This window comes from Streptopelia decaocto (genome assembly GCF_964273445.1).
Source record: "Streptopelia decaocto genome assembly, chromosome: 7".
Classification (NCBI taxonomy): Eukaryota; Metazoa; Chordata; class Aves; order Columbiformes; family Columbidae; genus Streptopelia; species Streptopelia decaocto.
In genome coordinates, this window is record NC_138661.1 from 37932879 (window position 1) to 37959902 (window position 27024).

General features: G+C 37.5%; 1 protein-coding gene across 6 annotated transcripts in view; it reads left to right on the forward strand.

Moving 5' to 3' along the window:
• The window catches only part of SIPA1L1 (signal induced proliferation associated 1 like 1), a 221629-nt gene that overhangs the window by 15618 nt on the left and 178987 nt on the right, over positions 1 to 27024 (forward strand). Inside the window, exon 2 of one of the 6 annotated variants that reach the window (XM_082058409.1) lies at positions 6083 to 6186. The exons of the other annotated variants lie outside the window; for them this stretch is intronic. The gene's annotated coding sequence lies outside the window, so the exon portion shown is untranslated. The remainder of the gene's footprint in view (positions 1 to 6082; positions 6187 to 27024) is intronic. 6 annotated transcript variants of the gene reach the window in all.

Below are 27024 nucleotides of genomic sequence, written 5' to 3' on the forward strand. Positions count from 1 at the left end.
TGGCAGGTTTTAAAAATTTCCAATTATTTTCATAGGCATTGCATTTAAATTTTATCTTTAAAAGAAAAATAAAAATCCTCAGTAGCATTTATCAGTAATGTTTAGAAAAAGGGAGAAATACTTGTTTCCTTCAGTGTTTTTTCGTGTGCAATGAAACAGAGGTGTGTTCTATTTACATCTTCTACAAGCTGAGGAGTTTTTGCTTGGCTTGATTATTGGATTTCAGTAACTTAAATTTATGATCAAGTCTAGAGGCATAAAACATACACAAAATATGATGCAAGTTTACCTCAGATTCTGCAGATGGACGTGTGTGTACAGACTCTCCCATTTTTCTGGAGGCCGACCTTCACTGGCTCTGCAGACGTAGTCACCTCAGCAGTTCTGGGTTGTTATGTGGCGGGAACCTCTGGAGATCCGCTAGTCCAACTGCGCTGCTCAAAGCTGGGTCAGCCAGAGCAGCTTCCTTGGGACACTGGCCAACTGGGCTTTGTACATCTCCGAGGCTGAAAACTCCACAGTCTGAGTGAGCTGTTTCACTGTTTAGTCACCTTTTAGTATTTTTTTTTTTTTTTAATGTTTACAGGATATTTCTGGTGTTTAACCTGTTGCAGTTGTTAAGTATTTCTGAACACTGCTTCAGCACAGTGCCTGTGAAGGGAAAAGATTGTCCAGGATACTATTCAGAAATTGTTTCATTGTTTGATTTCTATTCTTTTTCTGTTTGTGAGCCACATAACAATGCCAAGCTAGTGCTGTTCTTTGGGTCTCTCCATTAGATAAGCAACAGAATGATAAATTCCCTTTTTGATCTGCTAGTCTGATACAGCTCTTATCTAATATATTAGGCTTTCTGAAAAGCTTTTAAGGAATGTCATCTATATCATTGGTGTGCTGCTGGTCTGTAGAAGCAGGTGACATAGTCCTTCTGCAGGTGTGCACAGAAATGTCCAGTCTTTCTGTGGAAGGTTGACACACACATGCTCTAGATCTGAACCTTGCCTTTAAAGGGTGTTGCTGCATACATGTGAGTCAGTCTCCTAGAGGTCTGTGTGGTGGTGTTTGTTTTTTTTTGGTTTTGTTTGTTTTTTCTCCTGAAGATGCAGGGTGTGTTTTCCTCATGAAAATGGTGGAAAAATGCATAGAAGACAGTTTATTGCTTTATCTCTGTACCTCCCAAAAAGCTCAGTACCGTAGTCTGAACTGTACTTTTTCAGGGAAAGTGATATTTTATGTGCCTTGCCGTTAGTTTTTCTGTTGATCCCACTTCTAATGGTAACTAAAGCATAGCTTGCATTTTAGGTGATGGTGGTTTTGGATCAAATAGGATGCTGCACAGCTGGTTTTGAAAACCTTACTCTTTCCATGCAGTCAGTAATTTCTAGATGTCTTGCTTTGCACTGTAGCAATTCAATAACTTCAGTAGTCAGAAAGCAGCATCAACATTGGGATGAACATTTTGATGGGCAGTCTCAGAGCTGTAGCTGATTTAGGGTGAAAGGGACCTCTGGAGATTGTCTGGTCTAACCCCTCATGCTCAAAGGATGAGCAATGTAAATCAGAGGTGTACAGTGGTAGTGAGTTCAGCTTAATCTTCGCTATATTCTTCCTTTAGGTAGATGTAGAAAGCAAGGTGATCCTCCAAGCATTTTGCAGAGTAACAAACCCAGGTGTCTCAGCCCGTCCTTGTTCCTCACACCCTTCAGCCCCCTAATCGCTCGCTGGTCTCTTTTGCTGAACTTGCTTTGATGCGTCTTGCAGATACTGGGCAGTGTAGAGCCAGACACACTGGTTCAGCTGAGCTCTCGCTGAAGCTGAGGAAAAGTGTCTCTCGCTGGGTTTAGGCACAGTGCTGACAAGCTCTGCAATGCAAATACTGTAACTTAATCTTCCCTACAGCTTGAGATGGTGTATTTTCAGAAATGTCTATTTTTATTCTTAGATGCATGAGGAGCCTTTGAATAATTTTTTACCATATCACTGTTTCCAGAAAGGATTATTTACATTATTTGGCGTGAAGTAGATGTTCTAATTCATAGCCAAACTTGTTTCATGCAGCTGCAAATTTAATCAATATATTTCTCTGCTCTTTGAAGTTGTTTTTTTTTTTTTTTTCTACATTGAACAGGGTAATCACACATCATTTTAGTTATTTTGCTGTGTGTGAGAGAAGACACTTGGTCCTTGCCACTAATGTCTTTTACCAAATTGCTTGTGACATCCCGCAGGCTGCACGGCACTGCCAGAGCAGGAGCTGGGCGTGACAGAACCTGTCCTGGTGTGGAGTCCGGGTCACACAGAATTCAGAATCCAACCCTTGAGTTGGGTTCAGGCCTCTCCTATGCTAATGTTTTCAGTCATATGACTTTGATTTTGGCCAAACACTAACTTTAGCTAAAACTTGCAGGGACCTGCACAACATTATTTTTCTTGGCAACTGCAGCACTTGTGCCGTGGGCTGTAAGCAGCTTGGATCACTAGCTTTGTTTTTTAGATACCATGTGGTGTTTCAGGACATAAACAGAGTCTGCAAGCTGATTTGTCCTTGTCACAGCTGTCTTGCCTTTCACCTCATGGGAGAAGATTTATCAGGCATAATTATGTCTAATTGAGCCACTCTTGCTATCTCGCCACTGTTACTTTTTTTTTCTGTTAATTCGATCAGGGGGACACAGATGAGATAAAAATGTAAACAGTGCCTATTTGAATGGCTTCATGCTTCTTGGATTATTTAATTGATTCTTTTAATCTGCCATGAAATTATGTGGGTTGTCATGTGGAGCGTTAACTAACTTCAGTTTTCTACCTCTCACAGTTTTACTCCCATGAGGAAGGCTTATTCTTTTATCACTAGTACAGGACAAACATATTTTTGTAATGCACCTGCAGCCTGCTTTCTGTAGTAATGGGTATGGGCTTTCTGAACTACAATTTGTCCTTTAAAACAATTTGTAAAAGTGTGCACTGTTCATGAGAGACTGGTCTGTGTTAAAACTGCAGTGAAAGGCTTGTCCAAGACATATTTTTAAACTGTCAGAGGAGTGTATGTCTTTCTTAGTTTGCTTTTGTATCAGTTTCAGGTGAACATTGACTGCCCCCTCATTGTCCCCCTGCCTTTTGCTTTTTTTCATGTCACCAAAAAAAAAAGCACACCTGCAGTGTTCATGGTTACAAGCTTCTTAAAGTTTGAAACTATTAAATGCATTTTTTACTGAAACTTCACTGTTCAGGAGCTTTTAAAATAACACTGGAAGGCTTATCGGCTAAGATGTTAATATATCTAATGGTGGTGCTTTCTGCTTCGTTATAATGGATTTCAATTTTGTTGCTTAGATTCCTAACCTCAATTTTGAAATAATCTTTATAGTAGATTTGGGTCGACTGAAACTCGGTAAACTTGTAGCAAACTACATTTTGGTTTATACTTGTAATTCACAGAATTGCAGAATGGTTTGGATTGGAAAGGACCTTTAAAGATCAGCTAGTCTGAAAGCAATGCTGCATTTTAGGGTGGGGAGTCTCTGACTTAATTTATATGAAATAGGGGTGGCTTTTGTATGGGAAGCTGTAAAGGTGTTATTGTTTCTGGGTGAAGGTCTGGATATCCTGAAATACAAATAGTATTTGTATTTTGAGGACTCAGTGATCAAGACATGAAAATAAGAGGAAAGGGAAATAAGACTTGTTATTTCAGATTTGAGTTTCCTTATGTTTGAACTGTTCTGTATGTGGAATTGTTTATAGGGTGGATAAGCTGAAGAAAACTGCAGTATTATAAACTTGAATTCATTTTTCTTTCTTTGCCACTAAGTGTATTATTAAATGGTTGTTCTTGTTAAAACTAGATATTCTTAGTGGCAAAATATTAGAATGACTAGAAATATTTATGACTTGGAGCCTAAGCCAATCTGTAGTTGGAGAGGGAGGTTTGCATATGTGTGGTAATTATTCTAAAACTGTGTTCTGTCATTGTTTTCTTCTGGGACAGTGGTCTACACCAGATAAACATTTAGTATATATCGTGACTGGAACATGTGAATTATGCAGTTGGCTCGTTTTTGCTTTTGAAGATCTTGCTGGCTGTACTTGCATTTCAGTATATACCAAATGCAGGTTTAGTTATAGAAACTAAACCTGCTTTAAAGCAACTGTAGCCAAGGTGAATGCAGGCCTGTTTCTCTTCAGTCGCTGGCTTCCCAACTGGGGCATTCCGAGAAATAATCTAGCAACTGTAAATTTGTTGTTTTTGGTTTCCACACCCACTAATAATGTGAAATACCACCCAACCTCCCAAAAGCTGCCAGGAAAAAGTCAGTTCCTGGTTAAAATGCCTCCTCTCTCTTGGCAATCATACAGTGTGGGAGTGCTGCTCTTCCCGTGCCAGTGTGCTTATAGAGGGTCCAACATGTCTCGCCCTGGCAGCTCCTGCAATGCTCTTATCAGGGAGCGTCTGGAGAACGGGGGCTATTGGGCTGTGATCCACATTTCACAAAAGTAATGGGTCAGCCTGGAGGGAACTGAATGCCTTCCTCGTATGTCATGTATGAAACTGTAAGGGATGCCCATTTTTAAAGTTTCTTACACTTGGTTCATAAATTTGTATTCTTAGTCGCTTGTGACTTCATCAGACTGATGTAAAATTGCTTGAGCAAACAAGAGAATGGGTTTAGTGCTGAGGAGCAGAAGTCAACAGTGTGGCACTAGTGTTGTTTTGCAAAGGCAACATGAGGTCTGTGGCAGGTAATCAGCATTGCTGGTGCATTTTATTTTTTTTAAGCTGGTGCTTTTGAGATGTTATGTAAGAATTGGTTCAATTTAATGAGTTTGATCCTTTGTTTGACAAGTCTGTCTTTCCATTTTCATGGTGGGAGAATGCATGATACAGACTGCTAGCTTGTTTAGTGTTGATTTTCATGTGTTTTAGTAGGTAAAAAGGAGAATGTTCTTAAAAGCCAAATTCTACTTTGCATAAGTGCACCCATACTAAGCGAGTATATCAAACAGTAATTAATGGAACCGTTGGCTAATGAACACTGGAAGAGGAGGGAAGTTAATGGGCAGGAGGGATGCACTGCTCTTGAACTCTAGACCTGTACCAGGATGTCTTTTGGTTGAGAGCCTTTACTAAGAAAAATATGCTACTAATTTGGAATACAGCTTTATAGCGTGACTGTACTGATCAGTGCATCTCCTGAAAGATAAACCTTAACTCCAACCTGCAAAAAGAAGTAAAAACTGATATTAGAATGTGCTTTCCAGGTACAATCACATTTCCATATTTTTAAATCGAGGCTAATAATAAACATTAATGCTTGTAATTTTTGCACTTTATTGTGATAATGACTTTCAGTTAAATTGTATGCCAGAAACTTCTCGGCTGTATAAATTTTCTGGGACATAAACATTTCATTTTTAGAACTTCCTCAAATGCAGTTCTTGGCATGTGTAAAGTAAGAACGAAACAGTTACAAAACTTAAAGTAGCTTTGTAGAGCTAAGGCTACAGCCATACTACTGCTGAGAGTTTGGTAAAGGTCACCTTAAGTAATCAGAGGAAGATTAATTATGGGAAAAAAACCCACCAAGCTTGTTATGACTGGTTATTTCTGCTAATAAACATATGGATCTGGCAAGTTTTCCAGTCTTCAGATTTCTATTCCTTTAGCAGAACTAAGTGGTTCAGAGCTGTATTGCTCCTGTGCTTGTTTAAGTTACCGCTGTGGGATGTGAATGGGTGATGTTTTCAGCAGTTAAGTGTTCAAACTGATGGTTCAGCTAAAGGATGATCTTTCCAAAAGGGCTTTTTTGTTTTGAACAAATTGCACAAATTGATTCCTTTTGTATACCTAAAGGAATATTGAAGCATATGGTGCATCCATAATTGAACTTGCCATGTAGTCTTAGTTTATCACTTCGCTCTGTGAATTGCTTATATGGTTACAACTGTGACTAAAATTTTTCTTGATAAGGTTTTTACAAAAGAAGAGAACACATATAGAGTATTTACTTCGGAAGAAGGTTTTTTGTGTGTGTCATGATGCTGTTGCCATAAAATCAAATCTCCAACTTTTCATATGTTTTAGGAGAAAACTGTTCTTTGGACTTGACCAGATATTAACTCTGACAGGAATGAAAATATGAAGATTTTTTTTGAACCTACAACTGTCTAAAGGAGTTGATGAGCAGGGTAAGAATTCACTTATCTTGCATAAAGCTTACTTTTGCAGATATCTGGCTAGTGTAAAATAGAAGGTGCTGCTTCCTGCCGTGTAAGTGGAAGGAACAAAGGAAATTATGAAGGGTAAAGACTGCAGTCAAATTCAGTCTTTCATATAGAGACCCAGCAAGCAAGCATAAGACAAAATTGTTGTTCTAAATACTTAAACCTGGAAATTGTATTGGCAGACATGAAGGGCTTTCCACAGTACAGATGTGTGGTGGCAGAACACTAAGGTGGATGAGGGCAAGAAGGTGAATTTTTTGCTGTCTGTTCATTTTGAAATGTAAGAATAAAGAGAAGTGCCATATTGGTTATGAAACCTGAGGGAAGCAGCACATTTTTTAGTATATTTAATATATGGAGGTCATGATTATTACTGAGGAATAACTTCAGGGTTGCTTCCGGTTTGAAATGTTGCAAAATGCATTTCATTTGAATTTGAAAAGTTTGGTTTTTTCTTTCCTCTCGGATATTGAAGTTTTGCCTGATAATTTTTTGGCACAGAGTAGAAAGCTCACATTGTGAAGAAACTTGAACAGAAGTGGGCTGGGAATTAAACCATCTATTACTTTTGAAGATTTATTCCACAGTGTATAGCTAAACCATATCTGGATTTTTCTGTTATTTTGCTTCTTTAAGTTCATAGTCGTAGGTGATGCATCACAACAGTTTCTGACCTTTCATTCTTGTGGACTCTGTTAATGGACTCAAAAGTAGAATGACTTTTTAAAAAATATAAATGGTAGGAATTAAGAAGGGTCTTGATGGCCAGGAAAGACCATTCTGTGGCAAAATGGACTTTACTAGTACAGTGACTACACTTTTAAGCTCTTTAACTGCTACCAAAGAAAATGTAATTCCTGCAATGTAGTGCTAACATGGATTTGGCTTATCTTTTTTTAAATGTGAAACATTTCTGTGTTTGACATGATGGAGCAGCAGAAACTATTTTGCCTGTGTGCAGGTGGATTTTTTTTCATGTTTTCTGAAACAAGGACAGCTGAGGGAGGAGTAAAGGTGCTGTTAACATACACTGTGGTGTTACAGATAAGCTAACAATAGTTTAGGTCCTCTTTGCTCCTTGTAGATTAGAAAATTATTGAAAATGTTACATTTTTCTTTAGTGCCTTCTTTTGAGGAGTACTTAGGAAAGCTCTTCAGTGTAATGAGTTGAGTTATTCTTCCCAAAAATGGTTTATACTTTGTCTTTAATTGCAGTTTGGGCTGTTTTTGATAGAAGGGTATTTTGTGAATTTTCAAAGTTTCTTAGGTAACTGCTACCAAAGAGAAACTCTACAGACATATCCCTTGTTAATCTGTTGTATGACAAACAGCTCTTTCCTGAATGGTTGTGAGCTGGTTTTATGTGCCCGAAGGAGCGATGCATGGTTAAGACAGAATATAGTGTTTATTTTATTTGAAAGCTCTAAGCTTACATAAGTGCCTTAGACTGAAATGTGCTTAAGTGCAGGGTTTGGAGGCCAGGATTTCACTTGCTCTCCTTTGCAGTTTTGACACTGAGAGAAGTGTCTCCCCAATCTGTTTGACAGCCTGGGAAAGGGAATCACAACTTAATATAATACACTTAATGATGAACCAGAGTGCCTTATGTGTCAGATCTACACCTGAAACTACCTTATGAGTGGCCTCTTTTACTGGCCTCTCTCCCCAGCACATCACAGCTGCGGAAGTCATTGAGTCATTTTGCTGTCTCTGTCCTCCCCACCTCGTACATACTTGTGCAATTGAGAAGGCAGTAGAGAGGCAAGAAGCTGCACCAAAAGATTTGCTCATCAAACCACATACTAAAAATAGTGTGGGAAGTTTAGGTGTTTCTGGGTCTCTATATGTTGCCTTCTCTGAAGACCAGCAGAGCCAGTAAATACATCTTTAAAGAGCTGCAAATCAAACTGGGAATTACTTATCTGAAAATGTGAAAGCTGGTGTAACTTTTATTTGTAAAACAAGGAGAATGTAAGTTGTAACAAACACAACCTTGTGAGTATAGTGCAGCTGCTGTCTCATTCTGAGAGAAATTCGTAGACACAATTATTCTGTAATTCTTTTGTTTTTATGTGCTTCTGCATGAGGCTGCTGTGGGTCATTTTGGACATTAGGAACTGGAATGAGACAAAGTCTCTTTACACAAAACACAGCTGTTGGATGAGAATAGTTATGTTTAATCTGTGCTAGAAATCGATAGGTGGCAGATTCTTTTTCCTTTTTCTTTTATCCCTCCTGTTTGAAGTGTGTCACTTCTTTCATTTCTGACTGCAGTTCTGAGTTCTGAGGGGGGTCGAGGAGAAACAACCCACCTAAACAGTGTCAGTGATCTGAGGCATTTATGAGTTTTCTGTGTGTTCCTATAATGAAACTTACTTTTTTTTCCCCTCTTTCAAATCTGTATTACAATGGCATAGGTATCACTGCCAGCTCTGTGCATGGCAGATTGCTTCTGTGAACGCATTCCAACAGGTGTGGTGTTTTTGTTTTTCTGGCGTTTATTTTGCAATTTAGTATGAACATAATACTTTACATCTGTATTTCAGTCTAGTTTGAACAAGTTTAGCTCAAGTAGTGGTTGAGTTGTGGTTTTAATGGAATGATTATTTGGCAAGCTTTGTCTGTAAACACTTTGGTGCTTTCAGCACATAATATTTTGGGGTAGCCATAATGCAGTTGCATAATCTTAAATTATGTTTTTTACAAATGAGATGTTTATAAGTATTGAATGCAAGCCTTGAGCAGTTGAAAATTTGGTAGATGAAAAAGAATGTAACTTCTTGTCAGTATCCCAGGCTTTATTTTAAAAACTACTTTTTTTTTTTTTTCATTATATGCATATTTCAGTGTAATATGGATCTTCTGATGATACAGGAATGTGTGGGAATTGTTTCAGGTTTTATAGGGGCTCCTTAATGCAGCATGCTGTTCAACTTTGATTGTTGGTCTGTAGTTTCAGGTGTCTCATTTGTGACCCTTGTGACATTTTGCCCCCTCCCCTACCCCAAATGGTGGCTAGAAAACTTTGATTTAATAAGAGAAAGTTCTGGCAGCATTCAGGAAATGCAGAATATCATATATACCGTAAAATCAGAGAACAACACTTCTTTTGATAATCTGAGGGTGACTTAGATATTTATTCATCAAAACTGATTTACATGTATCGGTTTTGGGAACTGTTAAATCGAAGCCTTAAATACTGCTAAAACAGTACCTAACAGTACAATGTTTTTATAGTGTTCTGCTAGCTGTGAGACTGCTAGTGGTGGGGATGACACAGTTGGGGCTGTTAACGTTAAAAAGCGCTTGATCTTCAGCGGATTAACTTCTGAATCAAACTATAATTCTGACCCTGATGATGTCCTGTGATCACAATTATATATTGTGGAGACGAAAATTGCTCTTAAATTCCTTGTTAACCTCTGGTTATCTTATTGAGATTTCACCAATTGTTGTATGCCATGGACAACTGTTTCCTGTTTTGTGTTTGTGATTTTAGTTGTCTTTTTTTTAATCCCACCAAGGCCATAGTGGTCCATAATTTTTGTTTATATGGAAACTGTGCTGTATCTCTGTTACTTTTTCTCTAGTCCCTCTATTACCTCTTTGAACAATGCGAGTTGCAAACAGTCAAGAAGAACGATGGCAGATTGTTTGTGGCAATGACTTCTGTTTTAGTTTCCTTTCTAAAATATCCCAGTTTTCTTCACTTGCCTTTTGATGGTGTAAAGCTGATAACGTTCAATGAATTATCCATATTGACTTCAAGTCTTTTTCTGAAGGGTTAACAACACATGTGAAGCCTTTAAACATGTAGATTCACTTGAGGCTGTTTTATCCTTCCATGCCTTTACTGGCAATGAATTTCATCTAATGTTTTATTTCCCAATCAGCCCATCACTGCAAACCTTCTGTAGCTGTACACAGTGACTTTCAGACAAGGTTATTCTAATTCCGAATCTGACTCTCAAACTTTTTAGCTTTGCAAGGTTTACAAAAGTTTGTTAGTTTACTCCATGTTTATGAGTATAGGTCAAAGTGTAGATCTGTGAGTAGGGTTATCGATGCACCATCCTCTTCCCTTTTTATTTTTTCCCACCCTTCGTCAGCATTTTAAAAATCTTGTTGCTTCTGTTTATCTACCACTTCATGTTTGTTGGTTGGTTATAATTTCCAGGTAATTTGTTGCTCTGTCATCTTATGAGGACTTGGTTTCTTTAAGACCCTTCCATGAGACATCTTGCTATTCTCCTAAACTTCCACTTGTGTTCTTGAAGATTTTGGATATATTATATATAACATTATTTTATATGCTCACTGTCTCCTTTAGCAAATCCTATAATAAATGGTTGGACTTCACTCCATGGCAATCAGGGTGCTTTACCTTATTGTAAAGCATTGATGATGTTTTCCTTTGAACAGGCAAGCAAAGTAAGCTGAATAATAAGGAGTATGTCTCGCAGAGCCAAAAGGCACACCTTCTAGTTGTGGCAATGACATGAGATAACTCTGAATGTGTTTTGACCTGTTGTGTTGTGCTACCCTAAAACCGAGCTCCTGCACAGTAGAACTGGAAATATTTGCAAGACACATGTTCCCTGCCAGCTGGGAGGCAACCACACCCTGACGGGTTTGCTACGCCTGTGAAGGTGCAGTTTTCATATATTGTGAACAGTTCCTCAACTTTGCTGTGTAATGAGTAGCTGATTTAATTAAATTTTTGAAAGGAACAAGTACTGTAAATCTCAGCTTTGCTTAACAGGTTCTTTTGTTTCAAGGCTTTAAACTGTTGAATAAAATGTGTGACTGCAATTAACTGCGTGTGTTTAGGACCGTGAAAGAGCCCAGGTAGCACTTGGTGCCTGTTCCCTGCACCTGGTGCTGCCTTCCCTGAACCTTCCTCCTCACCCACCGGATAAATCAATATTCTGCAAATACAGAGGTGTCAGTGTCCCTGTAGCTGGCTGATGGTCAGAGCTGTGCCATGTAGAGAGGGGACTGGTGCTGCATGTTTTGAAAGCCAGTACAGTAATGACAAATAATCATTTGCACTCGATTTTGAGGGTATCTGAGAGGCATTGTGTTGCAGTTCAGATAGCAAGGAGAAGATGCTTTGGATAATTATAGTCCATTTTCCTCTAGAAGTATTTCTCTGGGACTTTTAGATAATATAAAAGAAATCTGTGGCTGGGCTCTGGGGTTGCAAAATGCCATATGTAGTACTTGTGAAGCAGTTCATGATTGAAGTTGTTTCTGATAGTGTCTCAAGTGATATATGTTAATTTTAGAATGATATTCTGAAAAACCACATAATAATCCTCATGTAATTAGTGTTTCATGGATGGTAATGTTCTGTGTAAGTTTACTTTGCTTTTGAAAATTAATTGCAATTACAGAATGATGCTCAGTGATACTTCTGAGATGTCTGTTCTTTTGTGTTGTAAAAAAAAATTACGTGACTACAAGATAAACTGAACAAATCCTCTTAAAGTTTCATATTGGTATCCACAAAGATAAAATTATCTGTTCTGACCTGTTCTTGGGCATGAAGTCATGGGAATAACAAGGATATTTACTGCTTTTAATTGTACCCAAATAATGATTTTGTGTGTGTGTGGTTGATGGCTACATTGTTTTCTCATCTTTTATTTCTAAGTGCTTTTATAGTTAGAAATAGTGCCCGATGGAGAAAATACAGAAGTGTTGATCTCTGAAGATGTGCTCCCAAACATAATTATTGCTCAGTAATATAATGAGATCTTTGTAATATAATAATGCTTCTTCCATTGTTCTGTAGGTTCCTGTGGTGGTACTTTTACCAGTTCTGTTACTTTGAAACAAATTCTTATATGCCAAATAATTGTTGCAGATATTCAACAAGCATACATTTTTATTTTTGAAGTTGTTTGCTGTTTTAAGAAATCAATCAAACTTTTGTTGATGGAAGCTCAAGTGCTAGAACACAAAATGGCAGTTTCCAATAGAAAGTGCCACCTCATAGAACTGCTGTGGAGTGACTAAATGTGGTTCTATCTGATGCCTGAAGAAGATAGCAAACTATCTAACTGGACATGTCGTTCTTCTGTGTACTCGACGGCCATCAGTTTACCTGATTTATGCTTTGATTACTGCTTGTTCTTTGTTACTTTTTGTATTCCATACCCAGGTGGGTCCTGGGATCATGCTGCACTTCAGCAGATGGTAATTTAGAAGAGTCAGACAGTGGTTTCAGCACCTAAGAATTTGCCTCAGCTTTCGTAGAGGAGGTGGTCAGTAGGTAAATTTTAGTATTAAAAAAAAGGGGGGGGAGGAAAATACACCAAAACAGTTTTTACTGGTAAATCTCCTTAATCAAATATGAGCTCTCTTGTATCTACAATTTAGTTTGAAGTTGATGCTTATAAGGTTCTTACAAGATATTTATTGCTGCTAACTTGCTCTGCTGATGCTATTTGTTCATCATGGCAACTTGTGAATAGGGAGCTGACATATAAACTGTAGGCAGACCATGAACTGAAAATAAACGGTAAACTAACTACTTCAGCTGGAAAGTTACTGGGAGGCAAAACGATCCTTCCAAATTACCTGGCTGCAATTATGTCTTGAAACAGAGCAGTTTAGGGTAATCTGGGAGAATACAAAAGTTAAGATTTGTGTGCTATTCCTGGATTTTGAGTAAAACTCTACTATCACTGATGAATATTTACTGTATTTTTTGTATGCAATACCCTCCTCCCCCCCCTTCTGTTTTATAAAGAGCAGTACTACTTTCTGCTCTCTTTCTTGTTAAATGTTCAAGGAGGAAGTAAAGAGTGTGATGTGATTAACCTACATTAAAATAATTAAAACCATACTTGTATAGTGGTTCACTGATAAAAGAACAATTTAAATGTATTTCTCTTTGTAATTAGGTTAATTAGCTGCATTTCCATTACACTTCTACAATTACCTGTTTTTAAAACAGAAGCAGTATTATCTCAGTATGCCATGTTACTGTGTGTAATGGGCTATAATAATAAAACAAAATTCTAATTTTGAAACTATATTCAACACCACTATAACATTTGGAGTTTTGTGTGCCAGTGAAGAAATTTTAGCAAGCTTTTTGTCGATGAGGAAGACCTTACTTAGTGGATTTGGCAATAAAAATATTTTGAAGTGGATTCTGGTAATCTGAGGCAAGCTTGACACATTCAGGGAAACAAAGAAATATAATGTATGTACATTTTAATTGTGGATGACATCAAGCCTCACTAGGTATATGATGAAGGCAATTGAAACTACATGGGGTTTAGCATTGGAGTTGAATCTCTGTGGGCTGCCTGATGCAGAACATTGTATTTATCTAATGAATGGTTCTATTTCTGAACTTCCCTTGGCAAGTTGCAGTTGGCTAGTGAGGTTGGAAGATTTAGTGTAAAGACTTTTATCTTCTAAAACTACATATTAAATTTTAGGAGTAGCTTGTAAGATTGTGAAATTGCAAAGTTGGTAAAACTGTGTTTCTTTCTAAAACATTTTCAAAGTAGTCCACTTATGAAAAAATTATAAACCCATAAAAATTGTAAAACTTGAAGCCTGCTAAGCATACATGACTCTTCATCTCCACTGATAATTAGGAACAGCTCTGTTGGATATTTCAAAGTCTCATCTATGTACTGTACTAAGGCCTCCTGACTCTTAAGTGGCTTTGTATTCTTGGATTTCTAGAAAGGTGTCATTATCAGATGGATCTAAAAGCCAGACTTTGTTGCTGTGACCAATTAGTATAGAACAGTGTTATACTGCCAAATTATGTTAAGATTGGTACTGGTAATAAGTATTCCGATTTTAGACTTATTTCATTTTTCAGACTTTGCTTTTCTAGGGTAGATGAGCTTTTTATTTGAAACTTTGAAATGGTTGTAAACTAATAGCCTCACAAAAAGATTTTGTTATTTCTCAGGGAGAATTTTCAAAGATATCTTTTAACCTTGAGTATGCAAATAGATGAATGATTTGTTATAGTGATTGTTATTTACAATTGTACATTTGTGCTGACTGTTGTCTTAACATGTTTTGCCAAATACAAGTTATTTTATTGTTGCCTTTTCTTAAAAGTGGCTTTCACTACTTTTTTTTTTTTTTTTTAATGTAACCCATAAGCAGAAGGCTGATAAGCATTACAACCTTTTAAGTTCACTTGTTGCCACAGCATAATTGCATGAAAATATACAGATATTTACACAAGGAAGTTTTGAGTTCCTAAGAGTTCTATGTGGATAACGAGCAGAAGACTGCTTCAATGTGTCATACAGCTGTGGTGACCATGAACGAATGCTTTGAGCTTTCATTTATTGCCTAGCTTATTAACTGCCTTCTCTTTGTGGGGAACACAGTCTTATATTTTGTATGGTAATATTTTTTACTTTGCAGTGTAGATTGGGGTGGAACATCTTTTGGAGCCAAATAGTTTGATCCAGTTTCAATTAGCTTACAGGTGCATAAAAACCAGGTATGGATTTAAAAGAGCAAAATTCAATTAACAAATAATTTTTTTCCCTCTACCAGTTTCTAGAAAAATTATAGGAACAAGTAATGCAAAACAATGTAAGAACTTTGTTCATGTACTAAACATTACGCCACAAAGACCAACTTCTACATTATTGTAACAATGTATATTATTATAACCATAAATAACAGTGTATTTTATATAGCCTATATGCATATTTCAGAGTGCTTATGGTCTTCATACTCTAGGAGAGAGTTGCTGCATGCTGTACCTATAAAGGTTATTTTCTCTCATGTCTGGTCACTGAGTCTATTTCATCTAAAAGGTCTGTTAGTTCCTGAAAATAATATCTGCTTGTAGAAATCTGAGTAGCATAGTCCATCCAGTAGCTTGAGCTCTGAGCTAAGCTTGTAGCTGGGTGGAAATACTGGATTTCAGGGAGTCAGCTTTTGAGGAATCGGGCAATAGGAAGATGGTGATTTTCTTACCGTGTTTCATTTAGTGTTTCTATATACTGCTACTGATAGTCCTATCAGAATTATATTACTCTGCAAAAGATGAGCTGAGCTGAAAAACTTTTATCACTTACTATGCATTTCTAAGGGAACAAAATTAATGTGCAGACCTCCGGTACTATTCTTTTTATCCTTTTTATGAAGCAATCTTTCTTTCTACTCAGGCTACAATTCCTCATCTGTTTCCAATGTCAAAAGACAGACAAAGAGCTTTGAAAGCAATAATTGCTTAAAGGCATGTGAGAGAGAGATATCTTGCACTGGAATCTTCAGTCTTTTTTTGCTCATCCTGTCCATTAGTGGTTTTTGTATTTTGTCCACTCTTTAGCATGTTTTTTTCCAGTTAAAAGTGAAGTGTGGAGTGCCACAAACTCTGTAAATTCTTCCTTTTGAGTTACAAGGCCTTTGAAGACTTTGACCACTCATCAAGAGAAATGAATTTTCAGAGTATGAATTCTGATGCTTGCATGTATTTTACAAACTAGGCTTCACTTTGGGGCAACATTTTACTGGCATCTGTCACTGCGTAGCACAGAGCTGCCTTGTGAGGAGCACTGACTTCTTTGTGGGCTGCCAAGAAGTGTATGTGGGTTGGCGGCATGAATGCCACCTTTGGATGAAAATTTTCATGCCAGGATTAAGCCACAAAAAGTGGAAGGAAAAAACAACAATGCTGAGCCTGTTGTTTAAAAAAATACATTTAAGTAAGTTAGTCTTTCAGTATAGAAATGCTGAAAAATAAAGGCCAGCAGTTGCTTCATGTTGCTTCACATTTAGAGACTTTAACCTATTCTAAAACAATTTGAAATTTCTGAGTGATTTATTTAAAAAAGGGTATTTCATTTGCATGGTGAGCAAGCAGGAAGTTTTGAAAGTGAATGTTATCTAGTTCAGTGAAGTTCTTTGGCTACTGCCTTTATGTAGAATTTTAGAGTTATTAGGTGCTTTGCAATTCAGCTTTTGGTTTCTCATCTCAAGTCGGAGTAATACTAAAGTCACTGTGTTCCTTGACCCACAGTTTTGTGGTAATTGTATAATTCACTTAGAATTTGTGAACACAAAAGATGAAGTGAAGGGCAAATCATGTAAGTTATTTAATGAATGCAATGGGATTTAAAGTGTCTGAGAGTATCATGTTTGCATTAAATATCCCATTTCCTACTACATAGTTTTCCAATATAGATTCTGATTTCCCTATTGGAAACACATTGTTCTGAAACCACGTGCAAAAAGTAGTTTAGCTAAAATTTGGCAAAGAGTCCTAAAATTAAGTTTAAAGCCTGTATTGAAACTGAGATTTGATCTTTGTGGTAGGTTACAGAACTGACTGATTCCAGACCTTGTGTTCAAAAGTCAACTCCCACAGCACATCCAGTTGAAATGTCCTGTCTAGTTACGGCTTCAGCCAAAGATAAACCAGGATCCCATGCGCAAGGTGAGGCTTTGTGGTGGAGACAACCTAAAATTGCACTGCTGCTGCTACATAATTCTGCTGGAGCATTTTGGTTACCTTTCTTGCAATAGTACTAATATACTGGCATAGAGACAGTGAATCAGATCAGCTCATGGATCAGCAGAGTGATCCGACTTGCTGCCTACTAGTGTGGACACAAGGGAGGATTGAGACTGTGTGGCTGAGACACAGCATCTTCTGCCAACAACTGCAGTGCTGGATGGTCCTAATACCTTTGTAAAAGTTCCGTTTTCCTGCTTATGGTGTCAGAATTTTGCTTTGCATGTCTTCTTAATATAGTAAAATAATCTAGCTATAGAAAATTTAAGCTTAATCAGTTTAGCTGTATTCTGAAATCCTCTAAGAAAATCTGTCAAATTCTGAGTAGCTCTTTTCCTTCCTTCCTTTTTCTCCTTTATAAAAAAAACCCAAACCAACCAACCGAAAATAAAAAACAAAACAAAAAAAAAAGAAAACAACAACACTCTGAACTATTTCATGCAGTTTTGTTGCATCAACTTCCTTTTTGTGTATGATCATTATTTCCAGAAAGCAGAGAACTATGACAGGTTAGTGTATTTTTTCAGTTTAAAAAATTTGTAAGGCAAGAAAACGCTGTATAACTGCTAGGGTGTATGCAATTAAAGTAAAAAAGTAAAAGTTTGTTTTTTATTTAAACTAGTGATAAGCACAGCATATCATCACGGAAGAGATGTTTTCTACTGATGACAGTTTATTTTTGAGGGACTGTATTCCAAGTAATGCAAGAGAATTGTATCAAAATTGTAATCACTTTTGTAAAGTACACAGCATTTTCTGCGTATTTAATTCTTTATTTTCATATTCCCGTTTGGTATTTTGTTTTGCTTGCTATACTTCCATAAAAGATTGCTGTATTGTGCCATCACTAAACACTAAATGTTGCTTTTTATAAAATGCATTGTGTAACTTGTTTGTGTCTTGGCTTCCTTATTGAAAGGATGTCCTGTATTTGTTTACCTCTGTGGATTGTCATATTTTCTTGTCAATTTTATAAATGCCATTGCATTTAATATTCTCATGCTTTCTATCTTATGACAAAAAGATTTGATGATAGTGAGTTATTGGCCTGTTCCTTTTTACACATGCTTTGAAAAGAGAGCTTGACTAGAAGTAAACATTGAAGTTAGCAAATATTTCTGAAATGTGTTTGTGTGTGTTAGACTGGGGGGTGTTTAGAATGGGCACGCATCGGCTGTGGGAAGAGGTGTAAAGCAGAGAAAAAGTCAGAACATGTAAGTATCACACAGAATCACAGAATGTTAGAGATTGTTAAGGAAAGGAGACTGATGTAGTGGCCCTGTGTGACCAGAACAAGGAGGTGCAGCAGTGTTGTGGTAGCAGTGGATGTGCTTCCTCTTACTTTCCTGTTTGTACCTTCTCCAAAAAAAAAGTGATTGGACTATTCAGCAGACCTTCTTTTAGGCAGCAGGTACACTTATTTGGAAGGTAAGAATGGCAGAGTGCCTCTGGTTTTGTGTCTGTTTCCCTGTCTCTTGCTTCTAAATGGGTGGTTATCAGGAAATCTTGCAGTCTTGTGTCTGGGAGGGGTAAGAGTAAAGCATGGATGCTGGGAAACAGTTTAAGTCACTTACATGAAACCTAACTTGAGATTCTGCTTTAGGAAAAATGTCCATATGCTGAAAAATGTCAACACATGTTCATAGAAATGAGTAATTATGAAGTGGAACTTGACTGAGTCTCCCTTAATGTTCATATTCATTTAAAAAACCATAAAATTACTTTTTCTGAAGTAAATTGCTGAAGTTTATTTGTCTGGTCCTTTAGATAACTAAATCTTGTTGATATGGAGTAGTATGTTATTGGGCTGTGAAACAGAAAAGATAAGTATGCTTTTGAAATGAGTATGCTAAAAATAATTTTCCAGAGTGTAGACATGAGTGTTACTGTGAAGATGGTGCAGATGCTCATAATTGGATCAGTGAACATGATGTCGTCTTATCCTGTTTTAAAAAATGGTAATGAAATGTGCTCAGTCACTGGTGTTGAATGCACTGTTGCATTAGTAATTCACAGTTTTGTCGCAGTTTGGGAGAATCTCAGGCTTTAGTTTGTCATAGAGCTGAAAAGGCTGGAGTGCCTTTTGATGGTGTGGGGCAGATGGGGCTGTATCTAGGATTATTTGGCCTCTGTGTTGGTGCAGAAGGATATTCAGCTGCGCTTTTTCTTTTTTTCCCCAAAAAATATTCATAACAGTTTGCTGTCAAAGCAACTGTGAATTTTGGAGCTGCAGGCAAGAGCTTGGTTTGCTTTTGTATATTAGTTCAGTCATAATAGAATGTGGTTTTCTACAGGTATTGTGAGACTCTACCTGCGAATAGATAAAGAGCATTGAGGACTGAAATAGGTATTGGATGCTTAGGCTTGTTCTTAGATGCTTATATTCATAAACATTTATTGTTTCCTTGGGTTTCTCATGTCTTATCATGTTTTAACTGCATTTCCATTTATTATAAAAAGTATTTCTAAGCTCTCAGTTGGTATAGTGTGTCTTCAGCTGCAATGCTAGCTATTTAATAATAGCTTGGACTATAGTGTAATGAATGCCGTAAATTTTAATATGCTTTTTTGAAGTTCTATTAATTTGTTCACCTTCTTTGTCAGGTCACTATAAATAAAAGGGTGTTGCCTTTTAATTTTAAGTTTAATATCTGCTAAATTACTTTTAGCCATGTGGTTATTTTTAAAGTATAAAACAATATGGAATGGTGAAAAGGAGAGTTTGCCTATACAAAGCTTTATTAGAGACTGCTTTCTACCTGGCTTGAGAAAACTTTATGAAGGTAGGAGGGATGATGTGAAGTGGTTTAAAGTGCTGGATTCTTTCATTATTATTACCCTACAATTCTTCATCTTATGCCTTTGTGCAGGTGAAAAAGATGTCTACACCTGTTGGTGCATGCCATTGCAGTATGACTTCTCCAATTCTCAGAGAAAAAACACCGTATCGAGACAGACCAAAGCTGGCTTTGAAAAGGGCCCTGTGCTTTTTCTCACCACCACATAGTCCCCTGTTCCCATCTTCCTGATTTCAGCTGCAGGGATTCTGAGAGTGGTGTTTATCTAAGATAGGCTTGGCTTGGCTCCTGCCTAACCTGCTGCTTGACTCTGCCCTGAATAAGTGAGGTCTCACTTGTGTTAACCTTGGCTGTGAGCAAGTGGTTTGGGTTATTACTATCTCCAGATAAACTGACCGTGTACAAAACAAGTTTGCCTGGGACCTGCGTTTGCACAGTGAGGTTTGGTTAGACTTTTTCTTCTCTGCCTGGTTTAAATGTCTGCTCCTCAGGGCACAACATGACAACCAAGGTCACTTTTATCATATGCAGAGGTGACAATAGCATGTATAAGGAAGACAGCAAAGTGCCTTCTTTTCAAAATATAGCCTTTGTCTTCTACTGTTTTCACATGCAGAGGATGGATTTGATGTTACCAATTATTCATTTTATGCAGTGTTAATTGGAATGATTCATGGAATGGTTTGGGTTGGAAGGGAACTTTAAAGGTTTAAAATATTCATCAGAATATTGCTGAAATGGAGCCTGGATTTATGTTTGTTTGTACAGGCCTGTCTTCATTGTGATGTGCTTTCAAGGAAAGGATGGGCCTGAAGTCTTAACTTTCTTTTTGAATTAAATTAATGTCCTTTGTTGCAAGTTTAGTTCCTACAAATCTTAACGTGCATTGCTGGAGTCAAGAGTTTTAGACAGGCTGGATTTAGCAGCACTGTTGCTCAACTGTAATTAGAATGCTTTCTTTAATATGCTTCGGTCCTAATACCAAGAAAATCTGGCAGTTTATTTGAAGACCAGTTTCTCTGCAGTTAGATTGGTCTGGTAAATATTTTTAAAGTGTATGTTTAGATGTATATTTTAAGTGTTTTTAGAGCTCTCTGAGGGAGACCAGAGAACACCCAGGTGAGTGCTGGGCAGCACAGCAGTGAGGAACATATACGCAGGTTCTGGTTGAGACAGGGCGTTGTCTTGCATCAGGTTTCTGTCTGAGAGTCATCTTTGTTTAGAAAGATGGAAAACTACAATTTCTTTTATAAGGCCTAACTAGAAGTTTCTGAAAAGCTTTGAGCTTAACAACTGTGTGTAATGTGTCATTGTATCACAGAGAATAATAGAGGGTAGGAGGAGAAAAATTTGCAATGTAATTCTTGCAGCATTGTGAAAACTTAAGGTTTTGTTCTTTTTCAAATACTGTCTTTACATTTAAACAATTTTCTGCTCCTGCTTCCCTCTAGTCTTTAGCTCTCCTAATAACAAAACAAATGTCCTGGTTTTGGCTGGGATAATTTTCTTCCTAGTAGCTGGTATAGCTCTGTGTTTTGGGTTTAGGATGATAACACAGGGATGTTTTAGTTGTTGCTGAGCGGTGCTTACACTAAGTCAAGGACTTGTCAGCTTCTCATACTGCTCTGCCAGTGAGCAGGCTGGGGGTGCAAAAGAAGTTGGGAGAGGACACAGCCAAGACAGCTGAGCCCAACTGACCAAAGGGATATTCCATACTATATAATGTCATACTCAGTGTATAAAAACTGGGAAAAGTTGGCTGGGGGGTGGCGACCATTGCTCGGGGAGTGGCTGGATGTTGGTCAGTGGGTGGTGAGCAACTGCATTGTGTGTCACTTGGTTTCTATGTTCTGTTATTATTATTTAATTTGTTTATTTTGACTTTTCTGTCCTATTAAACTGTCTTTATCTCAAACCATGAGTTTTACCTTTTTTTGAATTGTCTTCACCTGTCTAGCCGGGGGCAAGTGAGTAAATGGCTGCATGGTGTTCAGCTGCCTGCCAGATTAAACCACAGGAAGAGGAAAGAATAGGTAGAACAACAGTGGGGCATCCATATGCAGTTTTGGCTGGTTGGTGTGGTGGTGTTTTTTTCTTTCCCTTTTTTAAAGATGCCGGGAACTGGTGAAATTAAAATTGTTTGCAGTACTGGTTGCTTATCTTTTCATACAACTGTACAACAGTGCTCTGCCACTCGTAGTTTAAAATTGAGTGGGTATTGGTTTGAACCGCAGGCGCTGATTTTACCCTCTTTCTCCTCCCTGTTTTTTCAGATTCTCATTGACCATGGTAACCTCTTGGCTAGGGTTTTTTAGTTGCTAGGACTAGCACTAGATGGAATTCTTCTGTTTCTGATTTTTTTTTTTTTTTTTTTTTGAATTAAAAATAAATGGGAACCCAGTATGTGCAAATAATATACTGGAGGCAGAAGCCAATGGGGCAAGTTAGAAACTCATCCATCAAGGTACTAACCATGGACTACTTTCCTCGGCAAGAATTCTGCAAGAGAAATAACACGTGGTTTATCAGCTTGAATGTAAGTGGCTAGCAAGCATTAATGTGCACACTAGCATTTTTTGTCACTAGTGATGCTGGAATATAATGAAAAACAGTAATACTGGAGAACCACCACTTTTTCTGGGAGCTTACCTGTGGGAGGCTTGTGATGAACAGGAGACTTTCTTCTGAAGAAGTTTTGTCATCAGTGTAGTTTGAGAGAAGAACAGGTTGCTTTGGTAGAAATATTAACTTTTTCCCAAATGGTCTTCTCTTTAACATTTAAATCTGAAGTTGACGCTAGTGAACAATAAATTCTTGCTTTCTCCAAGAATGTTGTATTTTGAGAAACACACAGAAATATTACTTTTTGCACTGTATTTAAACTCCTTTGTAGTGGGTGAAGAAATGAAGCAGCTTAAGTATCTGAACCTCTTGAGGGGAAAAAAAAAGGCAACAAAAACAAAACGAACCAACCAAAACCAAAAAACCCAAACCAAAAACAAACAGAAAAAACCCAACAAAACCAAACTCTTTGCTTTCTTCCTTAGCACAGTAAAATTTTCTTTGTCTGAAGTGAAACACATTTTGGTTCAGTTGCTTAAACATTCAGCCCCATTACAGTGTCACAGTTGCAGACTGTTTCTCAGAGGCGGTTTGGAGAAGGGTAGCCGTCCTGTAGTCTAAAGATGTATTGTGGTTGAAGTCGAGGCCAGTAGGCAGTTGCAGATTGTATTTTGGTCACATGATTTAGTTCACAAAAATATAAATTACAGTATTAGATTTATGTACACGTATGAAAGTGTTTCATTTGGCATTTCAGGTTTGTCTGCACTCTTTTCTCTGAGTTTTAATAGCACTCAGAATTGTTAAAAAATAATTTAGAATGCAAGAGACACCATTTAGCTGGAAGAGACACCATTACACTTTTTTTTTCCACAAGATAATACTCTATGTATTATGTGTGTAGCAATGCTTCTGCAGGCCTTTATGATATGAAGACGATGTAAGACGCCTTCCTGCTTGTTTGGAATATATAAATTCCAATACATAAAATGTGGACTAAACTTTGCTTTTAAAAAGGCATATGTGAGTGGTGAAACAAGAATTTTCAAGTAACTACAAAAAAATAAATGGCAAATGCAAGAACAAGGAGGAGAGTATGAGGAAAGCAGAGGTAAACTAGACTCTAAAGATATGGCTTGAACTATTTTAAAGCAGGTGTTGTGTTTGGAATGTTTTTCGGGTTGTGACAACAGGGCAACCACAGCAACAGTGTTTTTTCTCTTGAATTAACTCCAAACTTTACTTAAAACCTATTTTATTAGTAATAGAGTGCCCAGACCTGCTGTTTCTGCTCTGCTGTCATTCTTACTGCCTGCATGCTTCATGGGTTAAGAGAGGGTTGCAGATTTCAGTTGGAGGTGGGAAAGGATTCCAAGGAAGATTCACATTTTAATCAATTTAAAATTTATTCCTGGTTGCAGTAGGACATGGACTACTTTTTCTTAATGATTAGTACATTCAGCCATGATGGACTCAGTCAACTGTTGGAACTGAAAAGCAGAGAGTGCTTTGTTGTGAAAGTATGTATGTTTTCTACAGTAAGGAAATCTTGGTCAGTGACAGCACAATGTTTACAGTAATTACAGAAAACAAAAGGCATATTCATTCTTGATGAAAGATTTGGCTGATATGTAGGAGTTGTTGTATACAGAGACTAACACCAATTACCAACCTGTATTTCAAGACATTGTACAATTGTCAGTGGTGCCAAAGTTCAGATTCTGGTGGCCAAGAAACAATTAGAATTTTATCACCTGCCGTTTCACTGGGTTACCATTGTATTTTGTCCTGACTCTTGCTATCTTTTAAACTGTAACAGTAATAAAGTATGTGAAATTAAAATACTTAGCAACCTGTTCATTTACATCTTCCTTGCTCCATGCTTTTTTTCCTTTTCTAGGTAAACAAACAAAACAAAAAACATTGTTTATTTAACAAACTGAGATATGGTGCTGTAATTTAAGTGTTGAGTTTTGTCAGTTATCATAGTCAATATTGCTTAAGTCTAGCTGATGTTAGCGTAACAAAACAATTGTGTACTATGAACAAATGAGTTGCAATTATTTTTGGATGGGATAATTCTGGGTTATACAGAAGTAAGATGATGGACAGAAGATACAGTATCACATCGAAATTATTCACAGTCTTAGCAACTTTAAAGTAAAATTTGCTTTGGAATATTTGTACTTTTTACCCCTTTATGAGGTTCAACATAGGCAACATAGTAGAGAAAATGGTAGGAGAAAATGAACTCTGTGTGCATCAGCTACTTGTTAAGGCCACAGACTTCAGTTTGGACAGTGGTGTTGTCTTGGGGTAGTGCTATATGACCAGGGAACAAAACCAGTAAGATGCAACTGAAGGTTTAGCACTTCTTGTCTAATGATGAAAGGTCATAAGGTTTTAAAACTGAATTCTTTATACTGAAGGGCATGCTTCCTTATAAACTTGAGCAGTTTCCTAGGACAAAATTCAGGTGTACCAAATGATGCCAAACAAGCTTTTTAAAAATGAAGTGTTTATTACTTGTTAGCAGGGAAAGATTAGCTTTTCCTCGTGAGCAACATGGGTAGTATAGATACAGTTTTAATGTACCAATTATCTTCTTCTCTGTTACAAGCTTTCTTGGGCGCACTTGGAAAACTCGTTACTACTTTTTATTTCATCTTGTCTTTTGCCATTTTCTGAAATTGAAAGCTGTTATTAATATTGTCGTGTTTTAAAAAAATGAATCAATTTTTATTAAACTCCAACCCCCAAGGGCTAGTCAGTTGAAGCTGTTATAAGACCAAAAGCCTGAGATTGGTGGAGTTTGGGAAACACTGTGTTTGTGCCCTCTGAAAGTAAGTCAGACTTTCTGCTTTTAAAGGTAACCTATCAGAAAAACCCTGTGGAAATCGGGCTTGTGTGGCTTTGACTTGCTACTTTGACAACCGCTGCTGCTCGCTTTATAAAAAAGCTCTTTTTTAACCCTGTGTGTGAGCATTGTATGTGTTGGTTCCCTTTTCCTTTAAGGTTTATATGCTTCACAGAGTCCCTCAGGTTTTACTTCTAAGGGCTTATCAGAGAGGCCAAAATGTACCTGTTACTATAAGTAAAAAATCCCATTATGAGATAACTGGAAAACCCTTTAATCACTGCTTCTCCAGTACCTTGTCTTTCCCAGTTCCTCTGCTGCAGCCATATAACCATCAAGCTGTTTCACCAGCACTTTGCCTGTTGTTTTGTGTGCTGTCACCTGGCCAGGTGACTGCCAACTGGGGATTGTTTTTGTGTTGTCTTTGCCAGGCAATAGAGCCTCATAGAGGCCGACTGTGTGGGAGACAGCAGCAGGGAGGGGAAGTCTTTATGAAGGTGAAATATATATATTTAAAAGTTCAAAGAATCACTTTTTGTAAGCGTAGGCTAATGTGTTATTTTCCCAGAGGGTAACCTGTCTTTCTGTAGTTCAGTGGAATTAGCCAACAGTGTTTATGGGGATAAGCTGAAAACAATATGAAAGTTATATAGCTCTTTTAAAAGGTTATTTTCTAAATGCTTATCTTAAACTGTTGAAGCAATTAGTAATTTTTTTTTTTTCAGCCTCTTTAAAAATACATTCTCCCACTTCTGTCAAAGTTTGTGTGTAAATGGTTGCAGTGTGGAGTAAAAAGCCTGAAAGATAAATAGGACAGCTGCTACTTACAGCAGAAGGGAAAAAATGTACTTTATAATTCTTGCATACATTTAAAAATTGGTTCACTGGGATTTTTCACTAATTAATTTTCTGAAGTAATTTGGCCCTTGGGATAACTTTAGGGGGCTGCAAATACTCAGAGTGGTGGAGTTGAAAGAGCATTTTTCATGTGTTTGCAGAACTAATTCCTTAAATGTTCTCCTGACAGTTCATTTTTCACATTGTGAATGGTGGTCCTAATCAATATCTTGCCTTTCACAGGTACCCTGCTGTACCATTTTTTGGGGGAGCCCCACACCTGAATTGGAATAATAGAGGTGAAATGAAGAAGCCTTACTGAGAAATGGTGTACCAGTTGTTGGAAAATAAATACTTTTTACTTTTTTGACTTTCTTAGGAAAACATATTTAATTGATGGGATGATGAAAGAACTGCTTTCTTGTTTCTTGGTAGAAAAGGCTCAAATTTTGAATATTAGAACAGAGTTTGATTAGAAGATCTGTCGTAACTGATTAAAGGTGTGATATTTGCATATCAAAAACCCCAAACCAACTTAGCAGCAATGTATTTTGCTAGGGAGTTTAGGAGGAGTCTGTGGTGCTCTGGTGTGGTGCTTCCCAACAGCAAAGCAGAATCATCTGAATGTTTTCTGTATCTCTTGTTCCTGTTCTTTTTCAAACTACATATGTAGAAATAGATGCTGTCACTTCAGGGAACTGTTGAATGTATTGAATGTATTGTGGTCCTGCTGCAAATCCTCTGGGGAAATGTTAGCTTTGAAGAAGCTCACCTTCAGGCGGCACGAGGAGCTGCACAGCATTTGATGTCATAGTGGCCCTGGATTGATTTGTTTGTTTTGAGTTTTTTCTTTTGTTTTTCTCCTGTCTCCCCCCACCCCCTCCCCCCCTTAACTTTAGATGTAATCAGGACACATTAAGGACTTGAACGTTCTGCCTGAATGTATGCAGCAGCATTTGTCAGTATTTATCCAGGGTTTGTCCTCAAAGGGCAAACGAGGTCACCACTGTCACTAGTATGGGAATTGGGCTGTGAGCTGGAGCTGCAGTGGATGGCACAGCCCTGCAGCCTGGTCCCTTCAGGTAGTGCTGCCTGAAGAGCACCAGGTCATCGTGTGGTGAGGTGGCTCTCAGGGTTGCCTTGAGTTGGCCATGGGTAACTTCCTTTGTAACACCGCTCCTGGTGCAATTACAAAGTTGGTTTTGGTTTTTGCCATCATCAAGCAACAA